Here is an 8,776-nt window from a genome sequence, read left to right on the forward strand (position 1 = left end):
ATACATCGGTTTTTATTCTTCAAATAATATTTTATTTATAATTTAATGTGTATTCATTCTGTGCTTTCACTTACATATATATGTGTACACTGAATTGCACAAAACTGCATCCTGTGCTGGATCTATGGCTTGCTGAATAGCACATTTTCTTGAGTGAATAGGCTCTATAAGGTTAATATATGAAGCTAAAGTCATTAAGAGAAAACTAATGTACGCTAAGATCATAATATTAGCATAACTACTTAGAACACTTGAGTACATCCACATGATGTATTCTTTGTGATCATTCTAAAACAAACCTCTTGAAAATGCAATCAAGTCTGATTGTAACACAAATACCTAAGAGTGTATGAAGCCTAAAATAGTAAGATTGTACTCACACAAAAAGAGAGACACAGACACAAAATCACACATGGATACAGGAAGTTTATTGTAATTAATGAGACTATCAAAGAAAAATTTTTTGCCCTATGAGAGACTGAGGCAAGAGGATCATAAATTCAAGCTTCACCTGTACAAATTAAAGACTTTTGAAGAATCTGTCTCAAAAGAAATAAGTGAACAAATGAATAGATAAATGTTGGGGATGTAGCTTGGTGTGAAGGCTGTAGGATTAATCCCCAGTACCTCAAAGAACAAAAAAGACTTTTTTCTCATCTTCTGTGCCAATTGCTCTTTTACACTCTCACATAGCATTCCACCTTTATTGATAGACCACACAACTGTAAAGGACTAGAAAAATTATTTAAATGTTACACTTCCTCTATCTCAAGGAAGGAAAAGTTTTAAAATGCTTTGTTCACTGATGCATTTATGACATTTTGAAATTTAAGTAGTACTCAAATGTCCAAACTTTGAAGATAAATGGAGCTCATAAATGGAGAGCAATGGTATTGCATGACTTACACTGTACTCACCTTAAAAGAAAAACATTTGCATATGTTTTTCCATGTCCTATGAAGAGCGTGTTTTACATCTTTGTTCCTCAAGCTGTAGATCAAAGGATTCAACATGGGGATGACCAGGGTGTAAAATAGAGAAGCCATTTTGTCAGGGTCAAAGGAGTGACTGGACTTAGGCTGCATGTACATAAATATCAGCATCCCGTAGAATACAAGTGACCACAGTCAGGTGGGACCCACAGGTGGAGAAGGCCTTGAGCCTGCCCTCTGCAGACTTCATCCTGAGAATGGTTATGAGGATGAGCAGGTAGGACACAAGGATAATGAGAAGAGAGGAAATCAAATTGAGAGATGCAAATACCATTATTATACATTCAACTTCATGAGTATTTGAGCAGAGCAAAGAAATCAAGGGGATACAATCACAGTAGAAATGATTAATCACATTGTATCCACAAAAAACCAAAGTGAAAATCTTCACAGAAATGAGAAGAGATACAAATGTGGAGTAGAGATAGAGAATCTCCACTAGTATCCAACACACCCTTGATGCCATGATGGCAGTGTGGAGCAGAGGGTGACAGATGGCCACATAGCAGTCATAGGACATGGCAGACAGAATAAAAAACTCACTACTAATGAACACAACAAAAATAACCAGTTGTGCAGCACAAAAATAATGGGAGATTGTATTTTGATCCACCACAAAATTTACCAGCATTTTGGTCCCACAGCTGTGGAATAGCCAAGATCAGTGAGAGCCAGGTGTCTGAAGAAAAAGTACATGGGAGTTTGCAGCCTTGGGTCCACCTAGGTGAGGATGATCTTGCCCAGGTTGCCCAGCAGTGAGGTCAGGTAGACGACGAGGTACAGGAGGAACAGTGGAGCCTGCAGCTCAGGGCTACTTGTGATGTCCAGCAGAATGAACTCGGTCGCCACTGTGAGTTTGGGCCCCTCCATCCAGGGCAATCAGAAGACCTGTTCTCAGTAGTTACACAAAAAGAATCAAAACAATTTCAATATTATAACCTGGAGAACAGACATTATGCAAAGCTAACATAAATAAGACAATAGACTATACACAAGCCAGTGAGCCTTAATCTCTACCACCCACACCCACTCTAAGCCTGAAATTAGACAAAGAGTAAATTGTTTTAGATTACTTATCTCCTATTTGTTTATAATTACTTTAATAGTATATTATTTCAGTTCATTTTCATTTTATTTTTGATACTGGGAATCAAACTCAGGACCTTGCTCTTGCCAGGCAGGTGCGGTGCCACTGAGCTAAATCCTCAGGCCTTTAAAAGCATTTTAAAAATTACTGTGAGCCAGGAGTGGTGAAGCAAGCCTGTAATCCAACATGGTGAGTTGAATCAGGAAGATTGCATGGGAGGAAGGGGAGAGGGAGACAGGGAAGAAAGGAAGCAGGAAAGGAAAGAAAGGAAAACAGCAAGAAAGAGGGAGTGAAGGAGGAAGGAAGGAAAGGGCTGGGTAGAGGGTTCAGTGCAAGGGCTCTGGATTTAAACCCCAGTATCACACACACACACAAAAGATGATAGACATTTACTTAAACATTATTCTTTCTTATGGCATTGTCATTACAGTCTGAATATACTTACTTGCAGGGAAATGATCAGATGTATGTTACAGGCAGTCACCTCCAGGAACATGGAGAAATCAGAGCAAATATGAGAGAAATCACTGGAACTGATGTTATGCAATGAAGATGCACAATATTCATTTCAGAAGAAGAGAGCCTATGTTTTACATTAAAAAGTTCAAAATTGTTCAAATAAGTATTAGAAGTTTTTACTATGATACACAATATGATAAAGATAAAAATATACACAGTAGACATGCATTCCTGATGGTTGAAATCTTTCTGCACCGTAAGTTCACAAGAATTTCTTCCTGTATGTTACAGCACATAATGCAGACAAACGTATATAACCAATAAAATATGTCTGAACATCTCTAACAAATTGAAGATTTAAGAGAATTGCATAGGGGCAGGTGGATGGCCTCTTAAAGTAAGACATTATTACCCCTGGATAAGTGAAAGAAATAGAATGATGTACTTTCAGTGAAAACTGTGTAGCAGCTTTCTCTAACATAATTACAAACAAAACCATATAATTCTCAACATTGTGTGTAAATTGATTGCATGCATTTTTCACATGTCTCAATTAAAACACTGCTTATAGAATTGTAACAACCTATATCCTCCTCTGCCCCTTGTGGATGCTCTTGTCAATGTACCAGGCTACAATCTTACAGAAATATCTTTAGTAAATCCAGCAGGAAGCATTTTGTTTTAATCTATTTTATTTTGTTCTAGCTTGATTTGCAATCATGAAAAGTTAAAAATTAAAATGCATGTAGTGTCAATTTCCTGTAAGTAGCAAAGATGAAACATTTCCTCTAAGTGAATAATCAGACCCCACTGAAGAATGAACACTGTCATCACCCTTGAACATAAATTAATCTGAAATTAATCTGTTCAAAATACCATGTGAAGGAGGAATTCCATTTTCTCATCAAAACCTCAGTTGTGAATTACATTTATATATTTGTTTACATAAACACAGTCTGTCAAATTATTTTTCAGAGAATTACAAAAAGAGCCTGCAGTCAAAAATAATTAAACATTAAAAGAATATCAGAATGAGAGACTGAATCTCTGTTGTATGAGTTCTGATTTTTAAAAAATCATTTATTTTTACTAATGCTTTATCTCCTTAGTATTGGCATTCATTAGATATGATTTTATATTATTATTTTTAAGAAATTCAGACTTCTATGTGCGTCTCAAACATTATTATGAGTATTTTCCTTCTCAAGTTAGGTGGAACATTGAAAAGTTTACAGGAAGGAAATAAAACAGAGTTCCTATTCCTTCTTGGGTATTCAGGTGTAGTGGAAGGCTCAGAAATTGAGTAAAAAATGGCCATTTATATGAGATGACAAAGCCAGAGGAAAATGTGACCATTTCTGTGGAAACTGGCAGTGTAATATTTTGGCACCACGTGAAACCATTGGTCTCTCTTACCTGTGTTAAAATTTCTCTCTCAATTTTCCAGTGTGCTTTTATCAGAGGGATTTGAGATCAATATAAGCACTTTTGAACTTTTTGTACTCTCCCCAAGGAGATGCCAAACAATTTTTTCATTATCCTAAAGTATCTGGCATCCTAATAAGATGCCTGGAGATTTGGTGCTAATTATCAGGGACTTTTTCTAACCCACTGTGGGTTTCTGCATGTGTGTGTGTGTGTGTGTGTGTGTGTGTGTGTGTATCTTACACTGCAGCAACCTGTGGGTATTGACCCTAAGTACTGATGATGTCATTTCAGAGAAGTAATAATACTCTCATGCTCATTGAAGCATAATTCAAAATCACCAATATGTTGAAACAATCTAAATAGCCATTCATGAAGAAATGGATGAAAGCATTGCATACAAAATTGGAATTTGTTGAGCATTAAAAGTGATATATAGTCACATTAGTCAATCTTTAATTTATTTAAGTCAGAGACATCTAGATTTTACCCAAGAGAAACAATACATTCTTCTTTTTTGTAGTACTTGGGACTCACTGCAGAACCTTCACACTGAGCAACATCCCCAGGAATTTAGTTTTGTTTTATTTTGATATAGGGTCCAACAAAGCAAATAAATTATCTGCAATAAGGCTGGAATTTGAATCTGCCTGTCTCAGCTTCCCAGAGTCCTGGGATTACAGGCCAGCACCACCAGGCCTTGCCTCCTCACCCTTTTAACCTTGGTCTTGATCCTAGTAAGTAATTATCTTCACCAGAGGGGAACTGTATCTAAAGTCTGTGATTCATATGGAAGGTGTCATTGGTTAAGTATGTGCTTACATATGTGTTGGTTATGTACAGTGTAATTTTGTGCAGGCTTTACATTGATGTTTAAAATGCTTATTTTAAAAAAAAATTTAAATACTTATTTTTAAAGTTGAATCCACACTGGCCAGTGATTGTAGGAATATATGATAGGGAGTTATGCTATGCTTGTACACTTTTGAGGCACTATTAAAACTTAATGATCCCATTTTATTCAGAATTCTGTTTTCTGAGATTTTCCTCTTGGAATTAAAGACTAAAGACACCTCCTGAGGAGGATAGTCAGTCTCAAATATGACAAGAGAAATATAAAAGTAAGGGAAATAAAAGGCGAATGTCTATCATGAGTAAGTTTAAGAATTTCCATTTCGATAAGTGTTTGGTCAAAGTTTTTGTCATGAATGTACATTGAAGCTTCTGAAAATGTTACACCTATTGAAATATGAGATGCTTGTTGTTTTTCTTATTTTCTTCACATGTTGATTAGCATAAATTTCCTAGCTTAAAACAGCATGATATATCACTGTTTCTGCATATTGCTGGATTCATCAACTAACATCTTGTAAGGAATTTTCACATTCATGATGCTTTTATCTGCCTTTGACATTGAAGTAATAATATTCCTCCAAAATTTGAAATGTATAACTTTTCTTTAGTTTTCTGAAAGAATTTTTAGGTGGTGGTAAGTCCTTCATCTAAGCAATTCGTAGAATTCACTGTTCAAGCAACCTGAGCATGATTTTGGGGTATGTGGTAATTACTGTGAAAATAAATTTTAATGGAATTCATTCTCAGGTATGAATTTTTGTGGTATTTTTGTCTTAGTGTCTCTGTAATTAGAAAAATACAACACACCACTACTTATGATCCTAAACTCAAGTATAAATTGCATTTTTGTAGATAGTCTGAGCATCCCTACATTTGTATATAATTCTAATTAACTACATTGAGTATTTTGAATTATACTTGTATGAAATATTAAATTCTATGACACATATTATCAATAATTTCATTGGATTCTAATTTCTGCTTTCTCAAATTTATATTGTATAGAAATATATTTTAAATAATAAACTTACTTATAAATCTTAAAAATAAAATGCAAGCTAGCTTCGAAAATAAATGAAATAATTTATCTAATGTTACACATCAAAGTATTTCTTCCATTTTTGATTTATCTTTTCTGAGATTATTAAAAGTTACACCAATTCTACAAATGTGGAAAATTGGGTTATATCATTTAGTGCATTTTTGTGAAGATTAGAAACTTCTGTCTTTCTCTACTGTAAAATTTATGTTATAAATAACATATGAATTTAACTAGGGAAGATATAATGTAAATTAAAGATATAATAATTTAAATATTTTTGCAATCTAGCCATCAATACTTCATTTTTTCCCAGCTATATATTCATTGTATAGGAAATTAAAATATTTTCATATATATATATATGTTAACCATTATAGAATTTTATCATTATGAAAATCCATTCATTAGAAACTTCAGTAATGTATATTTTCATACATGGCAACATACACTTTATATTATTATGTCAGTGAATTACTTTTATTCACATTTGTTAACTACAAAGAATTCTATTACAAGATGTTGTGCTAAGAAACCATATCGGTCTCTATATGATACAAATATAATCCCAGTGCTGTAAAACAATAAAAATAATGAACAAACAGAAGAATTTAGAGTGTGTTATCGATGCATATATCCACGTCACAACATGTATGTAGATCAGAACTTAGTGTATTACACTCTAAATAGAAATATAGCATAGTTAGAACTATGGAATTATCTGTTTGCTTCATTCCAAGAATGGACCTTAATGAAAATAATATAGCATTATTTGTACCAAGTATGAGGGAAGTCAGCCACAAGACAGGGAAACAACAAAAATGCTTCACCATAGACATCTCATGCAAGAATAAGAAAATATAGATGGTGAGTTTTAAAAAAGCATTTTTCTCTGATTTAGAGAGATAAGGAAGTACAGGAATACATTGGAAAATATGCAGTAAGAAACCCAAAGCAAACCAGTTAGGAAAACTGAACCAAACAAAATTCTGGAAATTACTGTGGCAGAGCTCAAAGAAACGTTTTCCTTGGTGTATGTGCTTTAAACATGTATGCACAGAAGGAGACAAAGTTCGAAGCTGCTCAGTTAATTGGACCTCTCAGCTTGTATGTGAACATGAGGAGACTAATTCGGTAAAAGAGCAACGTTGTGCAATCGGGGTTCTGCTCCAGAAGTTTTTCCTATGCTGTGTCTTCAAGGGTTTTACTGATTAAAAGTCATCATATTGCAGAAACACATCATGCTCACATTCATAGCAGCACAAATTGACAAGAGAAAAATCATGAGAGCGGACTCTGTGCCCAAGTCATGAATGTATAAAGAAAATGTGGAAGAATAGGAACAAAATCTTTGTAAAGAGGGAGGACTGGAGGGGTTGAAGGGGGGGCTGGGCAAGGGTGAAAAGAACCAAGAGAGACTATGTAAAGGTGCAAACTTCCAATGATGAATGTCATTATATTGTATACCTAAAATGTACCAATAATTAGAATGAATAATCAATAATGTAAAATAGGAAGAAAAGGTCCAATGGGGTAGGGGTAGTGGGAGGGACAGGGGAAAGGAAAGAAGGGAAAGGAGAAAATGATGAGAAATTGAAAAAATGGAAATAAAGCCTTTGTAAATAGGGAAGGGTGGAGGGTGTGAAGGGAGGGCTAGGAATGGGGAAAAAATAAGAACCAAGATGCATTATATAAAGGTACAATTCCCAATGAGAAATGTAATTGTGTTGTATACCTACTATGTACCAATAAAAGAATTTAATACAAAAAAAATATGGTGTACACACACTGTAGAGCATTCCTTGGCCTTAAAGAAGGATACATCTGAATCACTGGTAGGGAAGGGCCAGTCCTGAAACCATAATGCTAAGTAGGACAAGTCAGTTGCCAACAATTGTACATCACATGGTTTCCCTACAGTGGGAGAACCAAAACACAAATAACTTAGAGAGCAAAATGGAAGACTTGTGTTAAGAAATGGATGGAGACTCTGTAAATGGAATCTGGTGAAATGGGGAGAAGGGATGTTGGGGCGGAGAAGGGGAATGAGCATGATCAGATTTGATGTTTATATGTCTCAACCCCAGGGGGAATACAACTGCTAAAAACTGCGAATCACAAGCCTATGCTAAATAATTTTTAAAAAAAGAAGAAAAAGAAGGACTCTAAAGTGACGGTGACCATGGTCAGGTGGGATGCACAGGTGGAGAAGGCCTTGTGCCTGCTCTCTGCAGAGTTCACCCTGAGAATGGCTATAAAGATGAGCCGATAGGACACGAGGGCCGCCATGAGAGAGGAAATCAAGTTAAAAGCTCCTAAGATAACATCACTTCAACTTCATGTGTGTCTGAGCAAACTGAAAACAACAAGGGAAGACTATCACAGTAGAAATGACTGATGACATTGTATCCACAGAAGAACAAAGTGAAAATCTTTGTAGTGATCAAAAGAGATACAAATGTGCAGTAGAGATAGGGAATCACCACTAGTTCCCAACACATCCTTCGCGACATGACCACAGTGTAGAGGAGAGGGTTATAGATGGCCACATAGAGGTCATAGGACATGGCACACAAAACAAAATGCTCACAAGCAACAAACAAAAGAATGAAATCCAGCTGTGTGGCACAACAATTATATGAGATGGAATTTTGATCCACAACAAAATTAGCCAGCATTTTGGGTTCCACAGCTGTGGAATAGCCAAGATCAGTGAGAGCTAGTTGTCTGAGGAAAAAGTACATGCGAGTTTGCAGCCTGGGATCCACCTGGATGAGAATGATCATGCCCAAGTTTCCCAGCAGTGAAGTCAGGTAGATGATGAAGAACAGGAGGAAGAGTGGAGCCTGTAGCTCCAGGCAATCTGTGATGCCCAAGCAGGATGAACTTGGTCACCGCTGTGAGGTTGGGTCCCTCCAT

At 35.7% G+C, this 8,776-nt stretch overlaps 2 pseudogenes; both read right to left on the minus strand.

Moving 5' to 3' along the window:
* Nucleotides 1–902: 902 nt before the first annotated feature.
* LOC101717986 (olfactory receptor 8K3-like) lies at nt 903–1,862 on the minus strand (annotated as a pseudogene).
* Nucleotides 1,863–7,996: 6,134 nt separating this feature from the next.
* Nucleotides 7,997–8,776, minus strand: LOC147828879 (olfactory receptor 8K3-like; annotated as a pseudogene).

The sequence above is a fragment of the Heterocephalus glaber genome, unplaced genomic scaffold (assembly GCF_053883595.1).
Source record: "Heterocephalus glaber isolate CG9 unplaced genomic scaffold, H.glaber_assembly_v1.0 deba00000896, whole genome shotgun sequence".
NCBI lineage: Eukaryota > Metazoa > Chordata > Mammalia > Rodentia > Bathyergidae > Heterocephalus > Heterocephalus glaber.